General features: G+C 38.5%; 1 non-coding gene across 1 annotated transcript; it reads left to right on the forward strand.

Annotated features, from left to right (window-relative positions):
• The first annotated feature begins 19593 nt into the window (after positions 1–19593).
• Positions 19594–19659, forward strand: LOC121825245 (small nucleolar RNA SNORD37). Its single transcript, XR_006067371.1, has one exon. It is a non-coding gene; the product is annotated as a small nucleolar RNA SNORD37 (small nucleolar RNA).
• The last annotated feature ends 2485 nt before the right edge of the window (positions 19660–22144 follow it).

Here is a 22144-nt window from a genome sequence, read left to right on the forward strand (position 1 = left end):
TCATGAAAGGAAGCACAAACTTAAAATGTAAGGTTTTGTAGGAAAATCTCAGCTCGATTTCTAAAGTGTGTCTAAGATTTAAGTTTTTCAGGAATTATATTTATGGATCATTTTGAGTTGAGTTTATGAAGAGTTTTCTACTTGTACAGAAGAAAAAACCTTTTAAGGTCAGAGCAAGCTGACATTGAGAGAACCATGTATGAGAAACCCAAGAATGAAGTCACTTACTATAGTATAGTGTTTACTTTTCTTCTATTAGCTGTAACTTAACAAACGTTTTATTTAAATGATTTGTTTCCATACACCTCAGATACAGTTTCCTTTTAAGGAATAGAAATGGTCCTGCAATCACATTGATGGGCAAGAACATGCCCTGATGTCAGTGCAATTGCTATAGCATGAATGTTAACTAAAATACTCTAGACATTCTAATTGATATGATTTTCAAAATGTATCATTACTAGATAGATGATAAACCTGAGGCACAGAAATATCAGTTACTCATGTAATATATAGAACATGTGCAAACAGAGTAGTCAGCAGGTACGAAACCTGAATGGAAGATAACACGTGGCAGTGCTGGCCCCAACTCTTCTTTACTTCACCTAACTTAATGTTTATTTTATGGAGGAAGCCATCCAAACCCTACAATTTAACAAACTTCATTTGGGTGTTCTGTTGACTTCTAATGCAAATAGAATATTTTTCTTACCCCTTATAGAGATTGCTTTATTAGAATTAATCCCAGAGCAATCACCTTGAAAGTTGGAGTCCACTTAGTTTTATGCCTCTATGAATTCCTCACCAATTCTTTTTGTGTCCTGTCTCAAGCATCTTACACTGACAGTAAAAAAAAAAATCTCTATATTGTTATAGAAAGTACTACTCAGCTCTTATTTCTCTTATGTAAGATACCACCTTCACTGTAATGAACTGTTTGCTTAGTTCACTCAGGCAGTTGCCTTAAAAGATTAGTTATCTCAAGTAAATGGTGCAGTGAATTAGTAAATCCTAATACTCCAGAATAGCTTGCATATTCTTTGGAAATGAACAAAGTTAATAGTTATTTGTCTTTATGTAACACATAAATGAATTAGTAGTTATTTGCAAGATGTGCTGAGAACAAATTAATGCATATCTACAAAGTTATGCAGGGTTATTTGTTCTATTCTGGTCTGCTTCTTCTCTAACACCATTCTCCTGTTAGGTGTAGACAGAAGGATTTTTTTTTTAAACAATTTCTATTGAGAGATGGTAGGCACTGTAAAAAGGGTTCTGTGATTGAAAAGGCGACCTTAGGATAATCTTCTAGAGATTGTGATAAGTCAAGAAACAAGAGCAAGTGATCCTGTCTTTGTCATATGGGCTGATGAGAAAGTTTAGTAGAATCATTTGAGTCCATAGTCCTTCCTTTTTTCTGTCTTGAGTTCCCCCAATGTGTAGAGAAACACATACCAGTTAGTGGGAATAAAAGGCTACTTAATCTTTTGTTCTATGATTTGCTAAATAAGTCATTGATTACATGAATTAAAGGTATTTTTTGAAGGTGCTAGAGTCATTGAAATTATAAGCCATATTATTATTGGATATAGCCTTGATTAAGGAGCTGATTATAGAAAGGAAAGGTAGCTGAATTCCAGAGGCAGAATGATACATCTGTCCTGAGCTTTCAAAGGAATGTGATTGATAAGTACATGAAATAATCAACAAATATTAATTAGGTAACATTTGTGAAATTTTTGGATCACATGGAAAGCTTTTGTCAGACCTCAGTTAAAACCAAATTCAAATAAGAGCTGGATGATGGGGAAGAATGCTATGATATAGTGTTGTGTGGACATAACAAGGTACCATCACATAAACCTACATAAGATGCAGCCAGTTAAAAGTTGAAGCATGGATGTGGGAGGTGTTTCCAAGCCCTCAGCCCGATCTGAGGAACTTTTGGTAGTTAATGACTGTTGAAGCTTGGTGAGTCATGTTTCTTTTGAGGTTGTGGCCTTGGGTAGTTTCCCCCATGCAAAAGTAGGTGGTCCTACACCTGTGTGCATATGGGCAGCACTAAATGGATTGAAAAAAATATCTGTGGAGTAGGAGGGCAATTCCTTTGGGCATATTCCAGTAAGTGGAATACTTGCATTGTATAGTAGATTTAATTTTATCCTCTTGAGGATTCTCCACAGTGACTTCCAGAGTTCCTACACAAGTTTGCCACCCACCAACAGTGAATGAGGGTTGAATATTGCTCTTATTCTTGGCAGCATTTGTTGACCATTGTTTTGTCGATCTTAGCTATAATGATTGGAGGGAAATGGAATTAAAGTACCTTTAATTTGTACTTCCTTAATTACTAAGAATGTTGAACACTTTTTGAGATATTTATTAGCCATTTCTACTTCTTTTGAGAACTCAATTCGGATCCATAGCCAATTTTTAATTGGTTTATTATTTATTCGTGTGGGATTATTTTTGACTTTCTTTTCTTAGTTCTTTGTATATTTGGGGTATTAATTTTCTATCAGATATATAGCTGGCAGGTATTTCCTCCCACTCTATAGGCTTTCTCTGTCCTCATTTCTCTATGCTGTATGGAAACTTTATAGTTTTTTATGTTTCATTTATTCAGTGTTACCCTTAGTTCTTGAACAAATGGATTCCTACTCAGAAATTCCCTTCCATACCTATATCTTGCCTATGTTTCCTTCTAGCAGTTTCATTCATAATTTCAAGTTTTACACTGAGGCCTTTTATACTTTGTGAGTTGATTTTTGTTCAGAGTATTAGATACTGGCCTAATTTTAATCATCTATGTGTTGATATCAGGGTTTCTCAGCACCTTTGGTTAAATATGTTGTATTTTCTGCAGCATACAATTTGGGCAGCTTTCCTAAAAGTCTCCATTACATTACTGGGAGAATAAATTTTAGGAGACAGAGGTGCTGCCTAATTTCTATACCTATACATTTGGAAGATTGCACCTGAAAAGATGCCTTTCAAATATTTATGAGACATGAATATATAAGAATTTGAAGTTAACCTTAATATGAAATTAGTAGTAAATATCATATGTATCAAAAGGAAAGCAGAAATTCTCCACATAAAAATAGCTTCATGCCGGGTGGTGGTAGTGAATGCCTTTAATCATAGCACTCGGGAAGTAGAGGCAAGCAGATGTATGTGAGTTCAAGGCCAGCCTAGGCTACAGAGTGAGTTCGAGGAAAGCCTCCAAAAACTTCAGCTACAAATGGTGCCCAACGTGGTGCAAGAGTTTCCACCTAAAACCTGAGAAAGCTTTAAAAAAGTGTTCTAAAATGGAGCCAAGAGCAGTTTCCTAGTTGTGTCTCTCAGGAAAGCTGTGATACAGAGACACCAAGGCCTGTGGGCTTGAGCTACAGTATAGCTGGTTTGTGGTGTATGAGCTTGAGTGCAGCATGGCAGATTCCTGCCATTGTACACAGTGGTGTCTGCGAGCTGCACAGCACACTGTGTGGTGGATTTAGCTTTTGCTAGTTAAAGAGAGAGAGGTGGGTGAGAAGGAGAGGAAGAGGGAGAGGGAGAGAGACAGAGAGGCAGAGACAGAGAGAAAAGAGGTTTGGGGCTACATGCTGCTGGATGGAAGCATAGACCCACTGCTTCTCAGAGTTGGTGGAGAGCCTGGTTCCCCCAGAGCTGTAATAAAGGAAGTTCTGCCATCTTAGGAAGCTGAGGTGGGTGGAGCCAGTAGCCAAAGCTGCCATTTCAGTTCTAGTAATACTGCAGTTTAAAGCAATAGATTCACAATAAAATATAGTCACAATGAAACAGATGAGATAAACCCTAAACTGTTTACAATGTGTGTAAAAATGTATGTAGACTTGGAAGAGAGAAAAAAATAAATACAGACAATTATATAAAAAATTGTTTCAAAGAAATAAAGTCTTTAAAGAGACAGTGGAAATAATATAAAAAAAGCCATGTAAAGATGGAAATCACACAGAAAGTCTGGATTATATTATCTTTGGGATTTTTAATTGTAGAGAGACATTTGATTGTAAAAAACTGCTGAGTTAAATCAATATGTATATTTTAAAGATATCTTGATTGCAAAATCTATGTCTAAGGATATGTTACTTTGGAAAAGAGGTTCTGTTTTTGTTTATGCAGAAGATGAGAACCTGTGGATTGCTTCCAGGCTAATATGGTTTGACCGCCAAGACTCCCTGAAGGGTCTCCAATGACACCATGGCCCAGATGATCCAACATCCAGAATAGCTTCAAGGCAACTAGCTCAGAGAATACACCCTCACAGACTACTCTAGTCAGGACTTGACCATAATTCTTAATTTTCTCAGGATCCCCATTAGATTGTCAGTACCCTCATCCAGCAGAAAGTAGTATGAGAAGCTATGCCCAAATTCTAAAAATATTGTTTATAAATGTTCATTTTTATTTAAAGCAGGTTGATTATAACTGCAATCTCTTTCTAAAGAAGAAAAGGGGATAGTATAGATATGATAGGATATAGTGATATTTTATTTGTACTCAAATGTGATTTGTATGTTAATAAATAAAGTTGCCCGGGGGTCAGAGCTATTAGCAAGCCATAGTGAAAGCTGGGCAGTGGTGGTCCACACCTTTAATCCCAGCACTTGGTAGGTAGAGCTAGGTAGATCTCTGTGTGTTCAAGGATACAGCCAGCATTGGAGACACACGCCTTTAATCTCAATACCAACCATAGAAGACCTGGAGGTCTGTACAGACAGGCAGTGATTAGGAGGTCATGTGGTTGGGTTTACAACCAATGAGAAGGCAGAACAGAAACTCTATAAAAAAAGACAGACACAGGAGGTAGATGTCTTTCGGAGAGGTTCAGTGACAGTGAAGGGTAAGGTTTTTAGCTCTTAACTATTGCTCTGACCTCTTGGCTTTCATCTCTGTATTGGCTCTGTGTTTCTTATTTAATAAGATGGTTGGTTACATCTACAATAGGATGAAAGTATAGATTATTGAACCTACTTTTGAAAAGTAACAACTTGTCTAAAATGTTTTACATTGTTATAGATTTTAGTTTATTACAAATTTAAAGTTAATTTTATTATACTGTATGTATATTTCTACTCTTGTTTAAGGTATTATGCTTATGTAAGTCATTTAAATTATAATGGATAATTAAGAAATACAGATTGATAATTAGTCTTTTTCTATGATAGTCAAACTTATAGTCATGCTAAGTTTTCTAGGTATACATAGATATAATTCAGTTAGGTAGGTAATCTTGAAACACTTCAAAGACCTACAGCATACAGCATTTAAAATGTTTTAAGAAATTGGAATTTTCTGGACAGCAAGACACGTCTGCTCTTGGCAGCACTAATTGCTTCAAAGAGGAAGATGGATGTCAAAGACACTCCATGTGGAGTTTATCTTCTTCTTGTCAAAAATAGTCATTTGGGCAAGAAATTGTTCTTGCCTGGACTGCTTGACAAAATGTTATATTGACTGGACATGCAGGACCCATAGGAAAGTGACCACTAAACTTTTCAAGGCAAAATGGTCCTTCAGGTTCTGCTTCATAGAAGAAAATAACAGACATTCTATAGGACACAGAGAAAAGTGATTGAGAGACTTTAGGCCTATGGGCTGAAGATGGATACACCAACATTGCAGAGGAACTTCAGGTGACTGTCCAGGCAGCCAGCTGTCTCTGTCATTCTAAGTTTTTGGAAGTTGCTTACAATGCACTTCCTGTTTACTTAGGTAATATTATATTCTTCTGAGGTCTTTGATGTAGTTGAAGACCAGATAGTTATAATTTTCCTTGGTTATGATAACAGATAACTTAGATATGAAACTTGTGACTCACAAGCATAGAATAGATAAAATATTTTCTTTAATTTTGTAAAATACAAATAGTTTTAGCTATTGTAACTGTAATTTTTGCTTGATATATGTGATTTTACTAGGTTAAAGTAAAAACTTTCCTTTTGATTAGAAAGAAAAGGGGAAAGGATGGTGTTGTCACTCTGCATGCTGTGAATGTGTTGCTCTAATTGATTGATAAATAAAATGCTGATTGGCCAGGAGAGGCAGGAAGTATAGATGGGATAAGCAGACAAGGAGAATTCTGGGAAAAAGAAGGCTGAGCAGGAGATGCCAGCCCACCATCCAGGGAGCAGAATGTAATGGCACACAAGTAAAGCCATGGAAAATGTGGCAACACATAGATTAACAGAAATGGGATGAGTTTAAGTGTAAGAGCTAATTAGTGGTAGGCCTGAGCTAATGGCCAAGCAGCTTTAATTAATATAAGCCTCCATGTTTTTACTTGGGTCTGAGTGGCTGTGGACTGGGTGGGACACAGGAAAACTTCAGCTACAACACAGAGAAACCCTGTCTCAAAAAAAACAAAAAACAAAACAAAACAAAAAAAAGCTTCATTTAAACACTGTCTCTCTGTTACAGAGGCATGGTTTGTAAGCCTATTTCCTGGGTGGTTCTTTGGAGAATGTTGACCAGGCATAATCACAGGATTCTTCTTAAGAATTTTGTTCCTTCCACTCTTTCTGGATCAAAGAGATATGATACTGCAAACCTTTTTTTTTTTTTTTTTTTTTAAGAATTTTCTTATTTCTCAAAACGGGAGCCTACAGAAGGGGAAAAATTTTTTACCAACACCACATCTGACAGAGGGCTGATCTCCAAAATATATAAAGAACTCAAGAAACTAGACATCAGAATATCAAATAATCCAATTAAAAATGGGGTGCAGATCAAAACAGAGAATTCTCAACAGAAGAATCTCAAGTGGTTGAAAGACACTTAAGGAAGTGTTCAACATACTTAGCCATCAGGAAAATGCAAATCAAAATGACTCTGAGATACCATCTTATACCTGTCAGAATGGCTAAGATCAAAAACACTGATTGACAGTTTATGTTGGAGAGGATATGGAGCAAGGGGAACACTTCTCCACTGCTGGTGGAAGTGTAATCTTGTATAGCTACTTTGGAAATCAGTATGATGGTATCTCAGAAAATTGGGAATCAACTTATCTCAAGACGCAGCTATACCACTCTTGGGCATATACCCAAAAAATGCTCAACCACACCACAAGGACATGTGCTTTACTATGTTCATAGCAGCATTATTCATTATAGCCAGAACCTGGAAACAACCTAGATGCCACTCAACAGAAGATTAGACAAAGAAAATGTGGTACATTTACACAATGGAGTATTATGCAGTGGTAGAAATCAATGCCATCATGAAATTTGTAGACAAATGGATGAAACTAGAAAAAAAAATCATCCTGAGTGAGATAACCCAGACCCAGAAAGACAAACATGGTGTGTACTCACTTGTAAGTGAATACTGGGTGCAAAGCAAAGGATAAACAGGCTACAACCCACAGAAGAAGCTAGATAAAGAGGACCCTGAAAGGGATATGCATGGATTGCCCCAGGAAGGGGAAAGGGTTAAGATCTCCTGGGTAAAATGGGAGAGGGGAAGGGATAGGGGTTAGGAACATGATGTCTTGAGATGGCTGAATTTTGGGAGGGACAGAGAGGAAGAACAATGAAAGAGATATCTTGACAGAATGAGCCATTATAGGGTCAGGGAGAAATCTGGTGCTGGCAAAATCCTCAGGAATCTACAAGGATGTCTCCAACTAAGACTCACAGCAATGGTGGAGAGAGTACTTGAACTAGCCTTCCTTTGTACTCAGATTGGTGACTACCCTAATCTCATCACAGAATCTACATCCAGCGACTGATGGAAGCAGAGGCAGAGACTCATAGCCAAGCACTTGGCCAAGCTCCTAGAGTTTAGTTGAAGAGAAGGAAGAGGGACTATAAGAGCAAGGGGGAACATGATCATGATGGGAAAAACCAGAGACAGCTGACCCAAGCTAGCAGGAGCCCACAGACTCTGGACTGACAGCTGGGAAGCCTGTATTGGACCACACTAGGCCCCTTAAATGAGGGTGACAGTTGTGTGGCTTGATCTGTTTGTGAGTCCCCTGGCAATCAGACCAGGACCCATCCTGAGTACATAAACTGGCTTTTTAAGAGCCCATTTCCTATGGTGCCATGCCTTACTCAGCCTTCATGCAGGGGGGAGGGGCTTGTGCCTGCCCCAACTTGGTATGCCAGCCTATGTTGAATACCTGAGGGAGGCCTTACCCTCTATGAGGAGTGGGTGGGGGTGGGATGGGAGAGGTGGGGGGGATCAGGAGAAAAGGAGGGAGGGGGAACAGTGGGTGGTATGTAAAATTAAAAAAAAAAACTTTAAATAAACAAGCAAACCTTAAAAATAGATTAAAATTAGGACTTTGGTTTGGGGTACATACTAATATGTACTTGGGTCATTAACAAAATATAAATATTTGCATATTTTAGTGTCTGATTTTTACATTGTGAGATACATTTAAATTCATGATTATTTCCCACTAAAAGTATGTTATATTTATAGATTGTGTTTAAGACAGTTCTAATTAATAGTTTTGATTGTTATTACACAAAAATATTGCCCCCAATTAAGATTTCTGATTAATCTTGAGCATGGACTATAAGAAAATTTAATTTTTTTTTTTTTTTTTACAGAGTCTAAAGGAAACAACGGGAAATCTAAGCACAGAGACTTGGGTTGAAGAGGTGGCTCAGCAATTAAAAGTCTTTCTGCTCATAAAGAGGACTGGTGGCTCATTTTCATTTGACACAAAGACACATCTGGGAAGAGGGACTATTAGTTGAGACAGTTCCTGTGTAAGATAGCCTGCAGAGACGTCTGTAAGGCGTTTTCCTAATGGATTATTGATATGGGAGGGCCCAGCTCACTGAGAGTTGTGCCACCTCTGAGTGGGTCCTCCTGGGTGGTAAATGAAAACAGGCTGAGCGAGCAATAGGGAGCAAGCCAATAAGCAGTGTTCCTCTATGACCTCTTTTTCTGTGCCTAGATACCTGCCCTGATTCTTTTCCCTGAATTTCTGTTATTGTAGACTGTGATTCAGACATATAAGCTGAAATAAACCCTTTCCTTCCCTCCCTCTTCAAAAAAAGAAGTGTCTTATTTCTAATATTGAGGTATGGAGAACTAAAAAGAGCAGAGAGCCCCCTTCAAAACTTCTATTTGTAGTGTTGTAACTCAATTATTTTTATTATTGTTATTACAATAATTGTTGTTGTTATTATTATTAATATTATTATTGTTATAGATTTTTATTTTAATTCTTAACACAGAATAAAGGAGGAATTAATAGTGAAGGTCTACAAAGTGTCCTAAACTCTCATCTGTGACTCAATTCAACCCTGGTGCCATCATATTCTTCAGCACATCTTGGACTTAGATGATTGGAATGAAGTATGTCAGTAGGATTGGCACCTGTTTTCTAGGTCATCTTTCTTTTTCAAGTAGGAATTTTATTCAAGTAATGTGCATTAACTTTCAGCACCAATTTTCCCTTCCTTTTTCTTTCTTTCTTCATTCCAACTGATCACAGAATTGTTTCTTGGGTGATCATCACAAATTAAGAAGAACTGCAAGCAAAGTAAGCCTTCTTAATTATTATCACATTATTTCCAACAAGGGAAACATAAAGAATATCATAGACTAATGAAGTCCTGTAGATCTCAGGTCAGGTTGCCATAGTTGAATCTTCTAAGAATTGTAACCTTTCAAAGTTCACACAAATTATTTAAAAAAATTTTTATATTCACACAGCTTAATTTCATGATTTTAAAACAAGATAGTGTCCAATTGTCACTATATTTCACTGTATTATATGAGAAAATGACAACCAAGACTAACCACATATTCTTTTTTTATATTTATCATTAAGAAATTTTCTATTCATTTTACATACCAACCACAGATCCCTCTCTCCTCCCTCCTCCCTCCTCCCATCCCCCAACATTCCCCCCACCACAAACAACCCCCGATTCCCACCTCCTCCAAGGCAAGGTCTCCCATGAGGAGTCAGCAAAGCCTGAAACATTCAGATGAGGCAGGTCCAAGCCCCTCCTTCCTGTACCAAGGCTGTGCAAAGTGTCTCACCATAGGCACTAGGGATAGGTTCCAATCCCACTGGATGGGGACCCCCTAAACAGCTCAAGCTAAACAACTGTCTCACCTATCCAGAGAGCCTAGTCCAGTTCCATGGGGACTCCTCAACTATTGGTCCACAGAACATACATTTCCACTAGTTTGGCTAGTTGTCTCTGTATTTTTTCCCATCATGGTCTTGATGTGCCTTGCTCATAGAATCCCTCCTCTCTCTCATCAATTGGACTCCTGGAGCTCTGCCTGACACCTGGAGTGGATCTCTGCATATACTTCCATCAGTCACTGGATGAGAGCTCTATGATGACAGTTAGGGTATTCAGCCATCTGAGTAGGTCAGTTCAAGCACCCTCTCAATTATTGCCAGTAGTCTATGGTGGGGTCATCCTTGCAGATTCCTGGGAAATTCCCTAGCACTCTGTTTCTCCCTATTTCCAGGATGTCTTCATTTATCATGGTATCTTTTTCCTTGCTTTCCCACTCTGTCCCTGTACCATTTCAAACAACCCATTCCCCTACGTTCTCATCCCCCATTCTTTGCCCTCCAGTATGCCCCCTCACTCCAAGTTTACTCATGTAGATCTCATCTATTTCCCCTTCGATTGATGATCCATATGTCCTTCCTAGGATTCTCCTTACTAGCTAGCCTTCCTGGAACTATGGGTTGAAGCCTGGTTATCCTTTGATTTACATCTAGTATCTACTTAGGAGTGAGTACATACCATGTTTGTCCTCCTGAGTCTGGGTTACTTCACTCAGGATGATATTTTCTAGTTCCATCCATTTGCCTGCAAATTTCATGATGCCACTGTTTTTCTCTGCTGAGTAGCATACCATTGTGTATATGTACCACATGTTCTTTATCCATTCTTCAGCTGAGGGTTATCTAGGTTGTTTCCAGATTCTGGCTATTATGAATAATGTTGTTATGACCATACTTGAGCAAGTGTCCTTGTGGTATGATTGAGCATTCCTTGGATATATGCTCGAGTGGTATAGCTGGGTCTTGAGGTAGATTGATTCCCAATTTTCTGAGAAACTGCCATACTAATTTCCAAAGAGGCTGTACCACTTTGCATTCCCATCAACTGCATAGGAGTGTTCCCCTTGCTCCACATCCTTTCCAACAAAAGCTGTTATCAGTATTTTTGATCTTAGCCATTCTGACAGGTGTAAGGTATCTCAGAGTCATTTTGATTTGCATTTCCCTGATGACTAAGGATGTTGAGCAATTCCTTAAATATCTTTCTGCCATTTGAGATTCCTCTGTTGAGAATTCTCTGTTTAGCTCTGTAGCCCAGTTTTTAATTGGATTTTTAGATTTTTTTATGTCTAATTTCTTGAGTTCTTTATATATTCTGGAGATTAGCCCTCTGTCATATGTGGGGTTGATGAAGATCTTTTCACATTCTGTAGGCTGTCATTCTGTCTTATTGACCATGTTCTTTGCCCTACAAAAGTTTCTCAGTTTCAGGTTCTCCCATTTATTAATTGTGGCTCTCAGTATCTGTGCTACTGGTCTTATATTTAGGAAGTGATCTCATGTGTCAATGCATTCCTACTTTCTCTTCTATCAGGTTCAGAGTAGCTGGATTTATGTTGAGGTCTTTGATCCACTTGGATTTGAGTTTTGTGCCTGATGACAAATATGCATCTATTTGCAATCTTCTACATGCTGACATCCAGTTGTGCCAGCATCATTTGTTGAAGATACTTTCTTTTTTCCATTGTACAGTTTTGGCCTCTTTGTCAAAAATCAGGTGTTCATAGGTGTGTGGATTAATGTCAGGGTCTTCAATTTGATCCCATTGGTCTCCTTGTCAGTTTTTATGCCAGTACCAAGCTGTTTTTATTATTGTATCTCTATAGTAGAGCTTGAAGTCAGGAATTGTGATGCCTCCAGAGGTTGCTTTATCGTACAGGATTCTTTTAGCTATCCTGGGTTTTTTTTTTTTTTCCATATAAAGTTGAGTATTATTCTTTCCAAGTCTGTGAAGAGTTGTCTTGGGATTTTGATGGGAATTGCATTGAATCTGTAGATGGCTTTTGTTATGATTGCCATTTTTACTATGTTAATTCTACCTATCCATGATCATGGGAGATCTTTCCATTTTCTGATATCTTCTTCAATTTCTTTCTTCAGAGACTTAAAGTTCTTATCATACAGGTCGTTCACTTGCTTAGTTTGAGTTACCCAAGGTATTTTATATTATTTGTGTCTATTATAAATGGTGATGTTTCTCTGATTTCTTTCTCAGCCCTTTTATCTTTTGTATAGAGGAGGGGTATTGATTTTTTTGAGTTAATCTTGTATCCTGCCACATTACTGAAGGAGTTTATCAGCTTTAGGAGTTCCCTGGTAGAATTTTGGGGGTCACTTATGTATATTAACATATCATCTGCAAATAGTGAAAGTTTGACTTTTTCCTTTCCAATTTCTATCCCTTTGATTTCCTTTTGTTGTCTTATTGCTCTAGATCAAACTTCAAGTACTATATTGAATAAATATGGGGAGAGTGAACAGCCTTGTCTTGTCCTGCTTCACTTTGAATTTCTCTCCATTTAATTTGATGTTGGCTGTTGGCTTGCTGTAAATTGCCTTTATTATGTTCCTTGTATTCGTGATCTCTCATGAAGGGTTGTTAGATTTTGTCAAAGGCTTTTTCAGCATTTAATGAGATGATCATGTGGTTTCTTTTTTTTTTCAGTTTGTTTATATGATGTATTACATTGACAGATTTTCATATGTTGGACCAGCATTCCTGGGATGAAGCTGACTTGGTCATGGTGGATAATTTTGTAGATGTGTTCTTGGATTCATTTTGCCAATATTTTATTGAGTATTTTTGCATAAATATTCATGAAGGTGATTGGTCTGTAATTCTCTTTCTTTGTTGCAGCTTTGTGTGGTTTGGGTATCAGGATAGCTGTAGCCTCATAAAAAGAGTGTGGTAATGTTCCTTCTGTTTCTATTGTGTGGAACAATTTGAAGAGTATTGGAATTAGCTCTTCTTTGAAAATCTGGTAAAATTCTGCACTGAAACAGTCTGCTCTTGGGCTTTTTTGGTTGGGAGACTTTTAATGACTCCTTCTATTTCCTTAGGGGTTAGTAGTCTATTTAAACAGTTTATCTGATCTTGATTTAACTTTGGCATGTGGTACCTATCCAGAAAATTGTCCATTTCTTTCAGATTTCCCAATTTTGTGGAGTACATGTTTTTGAAGTATGATCTGACGATTCTCTGGATTTCCTCATTGTCTGTTGTTATGTCTCTCTCTTCATTCCTGATTTTGTTGCTCTCTCTCTGCCTTTTGGTTAATTTGCATAAGGGTTTGTCTATCTTGTTTTTTTCCAAAGAATCAACTCTTTGTTTCATTGATTCGTTGTATTGTTCTTTTTGTTTCTGTTTCATTGATTTCAGTTCTCAATTTGATTATTTCCTGGTGTGTATTTCTCCTGGGTGAGTTTGCTTCTTTTTGTTCTAGAGCTTTGAGGTGTGGTGTTAAGTTGCTAGTGTGAGATTTCTCCACCTTCTTTACATAGACATTTAATGCTAACGAATTTTCCTCTTAGCACTGATTTCATAGTGTCCCATAAGTTTGGGTAGGTGGTATATTCATTTTCATTGAATTCTAGGAAACCTTTAATTCATTTTTTTTTATTTCTTCCTTGACTCTTTGGTGATTCAGTTGGGCATTATTCAGTTTCCATGAGATTGTAGGCTTTCTGTAATTTTTGTTGTTGTTAAAATCTAACTTTAAGCCTTTGTGGTCTGATAAAATACAGGAAGTTATTCCAATTTTTTTGTATCTGTTGAGATTTGCTTTTTGACTGAGCATGTGGTTGATTTTAGAGAAGGTTCCAGGAGTACTGAGAAGAAGGTATATTCTTTTGTGTTAGGGTGGAATGTTCTGTAGATATCTGTTAAGTCCATTTGAGTCATAACTTCTGTTAGGTTCCTATTTCTCTGTTAAATTTCTGTCCTACAGACCTATCCATTGGTGAGAGTGGGGTGTTAATGTCTCCCACTACTAGTGTGTGGGGCCTGATATGTGATTTAAGCTTTAGTAATGTTTCTTTTACAAATATGGGTGCCCTTGTATTTGGGGCATAAATGTTCAGAATTGAGACTTCATCTTGGTGGATTTTTCCTGTGATAAATATGTAATGTCCCTCCTGATCTCTTTCGATTGATTTTATTTTAAAGTCTATTTTATTAGATATTAGGATAGCTACACCAGCTTGCTTCTTAAGTCTGTTTGATTGGGAAGTCTTTTCTCAGCCTTTTACTCTGAGGTAGTGTCTGTCTTTAAAGTTGACGTGTGTTTCTTGTATTCAGCAAGGATGTATCCTCTTTTCATATTGATTCTGTTAGCCTGTGTCATTTTATAGGTGAATTGAGACCATTGATATTAATGGATATTAATGACCAGTGATTGTCAATTCCTGTTATTTTTGGTGGTAGTGTTGTGTGGTTCCCTTCTAGGTATTTCTTGTTTTGTTTTATTTTGTTTTGTTTTTGTTGTTGTTGTTGTTGTTATTGTTTGTTTGTTTCCAAACTTTTCCTGGAAAGAGGAACAAAGTACCAGTAACAGACCAAGCAATGATTCTACTCAAATCTAAGTTGGGATGAATTTAATTCCAGTTGTTTATTGAAACATCGACAATAGGTTATTTACAAATGTATCATTACAGATTTATTTACAAGAGCATAGACCCTTAAAAGAAATTATTCCACAGAAGAAAACGTTTTTCTCATAGCAGTCTTTACTACAGAGAGGACTTGGGTCTTGTGAGGACTCACTCCTTCCCACTAACTGTTAACTTCTGATAAATCCTAGAGAGGTAGGGTCTAGTGAATTTCCTGCCTGAAAACAATTTGTATCCAGATAGCCTTGATAAGAGGGAGACTTTGTAAAGTACTCTTCCATGAGCAAATGGTAATAGACTCAGTCCTATGCATGTATATTGAGTATAATCACAATGGTTCACAGTTCAAGAGAGTGATAACCATATCAATTCCAGAGGACATTTCTTCCCTTCCTCTGGTTCTGAAATTCCTTTAGATGTTCTTACTCAATGGTCTCTGCACTATAGAGAGGTAACATAAATGTCCCATTTGTGCTGAGCATTGAACAGTCATGTATGCCAGAAGCCTCCTATTAGTCTGCTTGCTCTTACTAGGCACAGTGGTTTGGTAGTTGGTCCTTTCTTCTGACTGGCCAAAGTGGGGTATGTCCTTATATGCTACCTGATGTAAACACTCAGGCTCCCTACATCTGATAGTATCTGGGCATGAGCTTTGGTTAGCTCCTCACTCTTCATTGGCTCCATCTCCATCCTGGGCAGAGTGAATAGTTTTCATTCCCAGTGTATGTTTGTGTAGTCCAGAGTCATAACTGCCCACTCTAGGACAACCTTAGTATTTTCCTTTAAGTTTTCTGTCATTATATAATCATTACTTCTTTGCTCAGGTTTGAAAGCCTTCTGTATTCTTGTAAGTGCTGAATTTGGCTTCTGCCAAGTTTTTCCCTATAAAATCTGGCTAAAGAAATATTGGAACTCTCAAGTGTCTCAGAAAGGCCCCTCTTATGTTGGTTTTTCTCATCTGTTCTCGATTGCTTTAGCAATTTTAAAACCTAGTCTAAATCATTCCCATCTCCAGAGCCTCGCTTACCTTATAAAATCATGTTCCACCATGGGTCTCAGGAAAGCCACTAAAGCCCGAAAATCCCTGTTGAATTTAAATCTTCCTACCTGTGAGCACAATCCTATCTGACTCAGTTAAGTGGGTATTGCACAGTTCCTTTCTCATGCCTGATACCTCTAGTATCAGTTGCTGATATTCCTGGTGCTGGAATTCTTGGCCACTCCCCCAGCTGCATGACCACACATGTGCTGTTCAGATGTTTAGTCATTCCAGGGCTAAAGTCTACGTAATCTGTGTGCTGTATGGTCACATAATTTACACTGCAGCGTGATCACTCAATCTATGTGCATGCATGGCATAGCTCCATAAGCCCATATGCACATGTGCAGGGGAATGCATAAAAGGTAGATTACAGACTCTTCCCCTCCTTCTTCTCCCCACCCACATGTTTTCCACAGGCCTGATCACATTATCTTCTGTTCCTCCCTTCTCCTAATACAACTCTGATAGTGAGTTTTGTCATGACTCATGGCTTTTCTTGCTTGCTAACAGTGCCTCTTAATGAATAATGTTGGGCTGCCACATTAAAACCAACATTGGTGCTGAGACAAAGCAGACTCTCCCAGCACTCTGTGTGTGAGAACCTATGCCGAGGTTTTGTTTCATCTACAATGCCCTCTTTTTTCATTTGCCTGGCCACCAGACTGCTCCACACAACATTGGATGCTCAGATTGGTGAGTTTTTCCTTTCCAATTCCTCCCCATTTCCCACGACTGCAGCCTGAGATAATATTTCTTGCTGTCAGACCCCCGGCGGGTCCTTGGGCTGCATATGCCATGACTCATTCTCTCTTGATGAAGCATTGAATTTGAATGCTGTCTAGACCCCCGGGGGTTCCTCCTGGTACACATGACCCCAGCCCTTACCCCTTTCTTGATAAATGGTTGGGTAACTTGTGAAGATTCACAGATCCTTCCCTAACCTCAGGGACACCCGAGACTGGGGTCTTGGATCCCTTTTGTTGTTTTAGTTTTTTATTTTCTTCTCTTGTCTGCGCTCATGGGACATAGAGGCTTCCTCCTCTTGGTCCCACTCCTCCTCTGAGAAATGCCTTCAATATCCCTAGATACTAATAAATATGGCCATGTAATAGCTGCTTGGACCCCAATATTTCACAGGAATTATCTAACTTCTGCCAGTGAATGGGCAAATGAAAAGAGTTACCTTATCCCCAAGCTTTCACCTAAGCTCTAAACCCTCCCTTTCTGATTCTTTCTCTCTTGCCCATGTGCAACCTGAACCTGAGGAATCTCCGACTCTAAGGAGCCTCTGCCTATCTGACCTCCACTCTGCTCTCCAGTATTGGGCAGGCTGCTCCTGCCCAACCTAGCTCTGGCTTCCACTTTCACTCTTGCTCTCAAGCTGCCCTGAGTGGCATGGATGGGTCTGGGAGCAGCCTAGGACTCATGCAAATGAGTTCCTGATCAATACTCACATTGGGATTATAACACTGATGATGGGGTCTCTAGCCAGGGATAGATTTATTATTACCTGCTCCTGGTGGGTCTCTGTAAGGCTGTCTTCAAACCAGTAAACTATAAAAAGCTAAAAAATGTAGTTTAAGGATGAAACTCCATCTCATTTCTTAGAATGGCTTACAAAGGTTCTCCTTCAATATAGTAGTTTAGACCCTGACAGCCAGAGGGCAGACAGCTCCTTAAGACCCATTTTGTCTCATAGAGCTTCTCCAACACCAGGGCTAAGCTTAAGTGTCTGAAGAGAGGGTCCCTAACCCTATGGGCAGAAGTCTCAGCTGTGGCATTTAAGGTACCATCGGAGAGATGAGAAAGCCCTGTGAACAGAATTGCCAAATGCTGGCACATGCTATCCAAGTGACTGCCTGAAGGCTTCCAGGTCCCTGTTCTAAGTGTGTGGTAGAAAAGGCCACTGGGCTTGTTCCTGCCCTTCCCCATGAGGGCCATCAATTGAGCCTTGCCCAAAGTGCCACTGAGAAGAGCACTGGTCAGCTGACTGCCCCCATGCATCTCCCTCACCCTGGGATCCCCCAAAGGAAAATAATCTTTTTTTTTTCTAAGCTTTTCTCTGTCTCACCAATATCCTCCAGACACAAGCAGCCAGAGTCCCAAGCTTAGAAAGATGATTGACAGTTCCAAAGCAGCAGACGACAATCCACCATCCCAGGATGCCTGACTACCTCAGAAGCCCCCTTCCCTAACACCCAAGAGTCAACTGACACCCACCAAGTCAGCTGGAAGCAGCTTTCAGGAAACATGGCACCCCCACTCCTGTTCACCTGCTTTTTTTTAATAATAAGCAAAGAGTCTGGAATTTTGGAAATCCTGGCCACTCCCCCATCTGCATGTGCTGTTCAGATGTTTAGTCATTCCAGGACTTTACACCCTACATAATGTGTGCACTGCGTGGTCGCATAATTTGAGCGCAGCGTGATCATGAGATCTATGTGCATGTGTGGCATAGCTCCATAAGCCCATATGCACATGCGCAGAGGAATTTATAAAAAGTGGATCACAGGCTCCTCCCCCTTCTTCTCCTCCCCCCCACTCCCCCCTCTCCCCACTCCACCCCCCCTGCCCCACATGTCTTCCACAGGCCTGATCACATTCTCTTCTGTCCCTCACTTCTAATAAAACTCTGATAGTGGGTTTTGTCATGCCTCATGGCTTTTCTTGCATGGTAACAGCACTGCTTAATAAATAACATTGTGCCACTGCATTAAAACCAACACCTAGGAACCTCAGCTGATGATAACCAAGGGTCCCCAATAGTTACTGTGAATAGTCTGCTGGGGATACATTTCCCTTGTTTTGCTCAGATTAGGAAGCCTTTGTCTTATTGTGGGATGGGTAGTTACATTACTGGGTTTCTCTATACTTACAACACTCACACTGATCCTCTTGGCTCTCATGTCTTACAAGCAATTAGAGGATCAATCATTTCTTGTTTAAAAGTTTTTCCCCCAATTCAAACAGTCCAAAACCAAAATTTCCTTCATTGTCATGGTTTCCTCTAATGAACTATAACCATGGGCCCTATCCACTTGCTGTATCATGGATTTTCCTTTTTTCTTAATTAAAGGTTGGTCCTGATAGACAATGTCTCTCATTTACATTTCACTTTCTTCCTCCCTGCTGTCCAGTATTCCCTTACCTTCCAAATTTTGTGATCTCAGAAAGTGCTATTTGTCACAGATCTATTTTGTGCTCTCCTTTATTCCCTCCTAATTAAAATAAATAAATAAATAAATAAATAAATAACAGCGAGTAAACTCTTCCATCTCATCCCCTCTCCCATCCCCCTCTTTTTCCCTCTGGGCTAGAATTTAGGGTCTGGTACAGATGATAGTATCTGCATGTTATGCTTGGAGGATTTTTATTTTTACTTAATTGAAAATTCATGTCAAACTTAGTAATGTAGAACTCTGTCACAATAGTTGAAATCTTTCATCTCCGTCATTTTGGTCAATATGTTTGGAAAAAGTGAGGTTTGACAATGATATTCTTTCTAAGATGTATTATATGATGAATCATTGGTTACCCCTGTTATTTGTCAATTCTGAGTTTGCTAGATGTTCCAAATCTCTTAATTTTTTACTCAAGCAATTTGATGGTACCAAGTGTGTGTTTGACTGGAATACTTCAGGTGAAATTTTGAAAACACTTTTGAAATGCTTCCCAAACTGTTCCACTGAGGAATCAAATATTCAAACATATGAACCTATGGAGGCCATTCTAATTCAATCCACCACATGTGTGTTTTACAACTTGACCCATATCCATACTTAGATTGCTGCAAAGTTCCATTAAAAGATTATTTTTAACAATCTAATGATCCTGCTTTTGTTTCTCCTTTGCACAAACACCAACATACGATACAAAGAAGTATTGACACTTTGACCTGATGTCTGTTGAAGAAACTCAGTGTCTGAGCCTAAGGGGGAAAAAAGGAAGTATTGAGACATTAACAGTGATAAGTAAAAGGGACCATGTGTAGTTTAGCAAACCTCAGATTCATTTAAAATGATTTTCTCCATAGTTATGGAATATGGCCTCAATGGAACCTTGACACTTTGTACTTTTATTCCATTATTTAGCTTTCAATTTTAGTCTGGTACATGTGAATTAATAAAGTAGTGAAATTAATTGTACCTTTCAGTTAAAGGATTAATTGATTTATTTATGTTGATATTAATGATCATGAAAAAGCCAGAAATAAAAACTGGAGGCTCAAGATGCATATTGCATATCCATATAACCACTATTCTATTTGTAATTTAGCATTTATATTTTTACACACACACACACACACACACACACACACACACACACACACGATTAGGAGCACCCACATACATACACAATACTAATGTGTATTTTTATTATTGGGAACATTAATAAAGACGCAGAGTTCTTGAAAGAGCACAGTGGTCTCTAAGTTTCTCACAGTCATTAGTTTGCTTAACTTAATAGCACGTATCTTTCCCAGTAACTTTGGATATGCTATTTTCAGACACTTTGACATGAAATGACTTAGGATGACATGGTGCAAATGTGTCATGTATTTTTCTGTAATTGTCTGTAAATTACTACACGATAGCATCAAAGCACCATTATACTAGAAGAAATTTCTATGTATTGTTCCTAAATAATAGTAGTACTGTCAAGTTTTAGAGACTTTTTTGTATTGTTTCAAAAATGTCAATTTCTGGTTTTCTATTAAAATTATTAAATTATGCAATATCTCATTTTAAGCATTTCTACCACAAAATAGTCTTAGTTTCCTTCTTTTGCATATGTTGACATGCTAACCAAAGTTGTTACTATGAATTTTGAATAATAATCATACTCGATATATTTCAATGTCCCTAAATAGAGTATTTTTCTGACATCACAGTTTCTAAGTTTTTGTCTCATTTTGAACAGGAAGCTGGCCTCAACACTGTCTTATCTCTCATTTCTCCTCTCTTTCATCAGCTTCTGCTACTTATATTTTGACATATCAAAACTAAGTGCTACTGTAAGTTCAAAATTTATAAGAGAAGAAATTGAGTGAGTAGAGCTCCTGCCTCATAACAAGTTTGTTGCCTGCTTGTGGAATATTCCCCTTTGTAGATGACAGCACAAATGCTCATCAGCTAACTTCCATCATGCATAAACACTTTGGTAACATTGCTAGCTCTCTTTCTCCCTGCAACATCTACTTCCCCATATGTCAACCCAAGTGTACACATCACATATGTACTTGATTTTTATTCACAAACACTGATTCTATGAAAAGATGGTCCATGCCATTCCACGGTAGCCCATGTACTCCATATAATAAAATCAGTCTGAAACAGAAAGTTCACTTCATGGAATCTTGCATTTGAACATTGCCCATTTCCTACGTCATCCTTTAAACTATATGACTGCTGTCATAACCTCCATAACTCCTTTCTCCTAACAAAAGTCCTGATTTCCCTCAAGGTTTCTGGGTATCACAATCTATCGTCTGTCACCAATCACACTCAGAAAATGCTCATATAGTACATTTTCTGTAGAATCTCAACATTTTCAGGTTCTTCATTTGTCATATAATAAGTTGATTTGGATAACTGAATTAATGGTAATTTTACTTTTTTTCTATCATTGAAATTAAAATATATGGTGGTGTGTGCCTTTAATCCCAGCACTTGGAAGGTAGAGGCAGATGCATCTCTGTGAGTTTGAGGCCAGCCTGGTCTGCAGAGAGAGTTCCAGAATAGGCTCCAAAGATACACACAAAAAAACCCTGTGGTATTGTGTTCCCCCAAATATTGTGCATGCTAATAAACTTATCTGGGGTCAAAGACAGAGCAGCCACAATATTAAACATAAAGGATAGGCAGTGGTAGCACACGCTGTTAATCCTAGCATTCCAGAGGCAGAAATCCACGTGTTCAAGGATACAGACAGGCATGGTGACTCATCACGCCTTTAATCCCAGAAAGCAAGCCTTTAATCCAGGGAGTGGTGGTAGAAAGCAGAAAGGTATATAAGGCGTGAGGACCAGAAACAAGCAGCATTTGGCTGGTTAAGCTTCAGGCTTTCGAGCAGCAGTTCAGCGGAGAGCCATTAGGATGAGGACACAGAAGCTTCCAGTCTGAGGAAACAAGACCAGCTGAGAAGTTGGCCAGGTGAGGTTAGCTGTGGCTTGTTCTGTCTCTCTGACCATCCAGCATTTCACCCCAATAACTGGCCCCAATTTGATTTTATTAATAAGAACTTTTAAGATTCATGCTACAAACTTCTGTCTCAAAAAAAAAGAGAGAGAGAGAAAGGGAAGAAAAAAGAAAAAGAAAAAAGAAACAAAGAAAGAAATTAAAATAAAACTACATTGTTTTTTACTTCATTTTTCTCTCAACCTGAGTAATGGTGACACCAGTAGACCTTCTATT

This window comes from Peromyscus maniculatus, chromosome 22 (genome assembly GCF_049852395.1).
Source record: "Peromyscus maniculatus bairdii isolate BWxNUB_F1_BW_parent chromosome 22, HU_Pman_BW_mat_3.1, whole genome shotgun sequence".
Classification (NCBI taxonomy): Eukaryota; Metazoa; Chordata; class Mammalia; order Rodentia; family Cricetidae; genus Peromyscus; species Peromyscus maniculatus.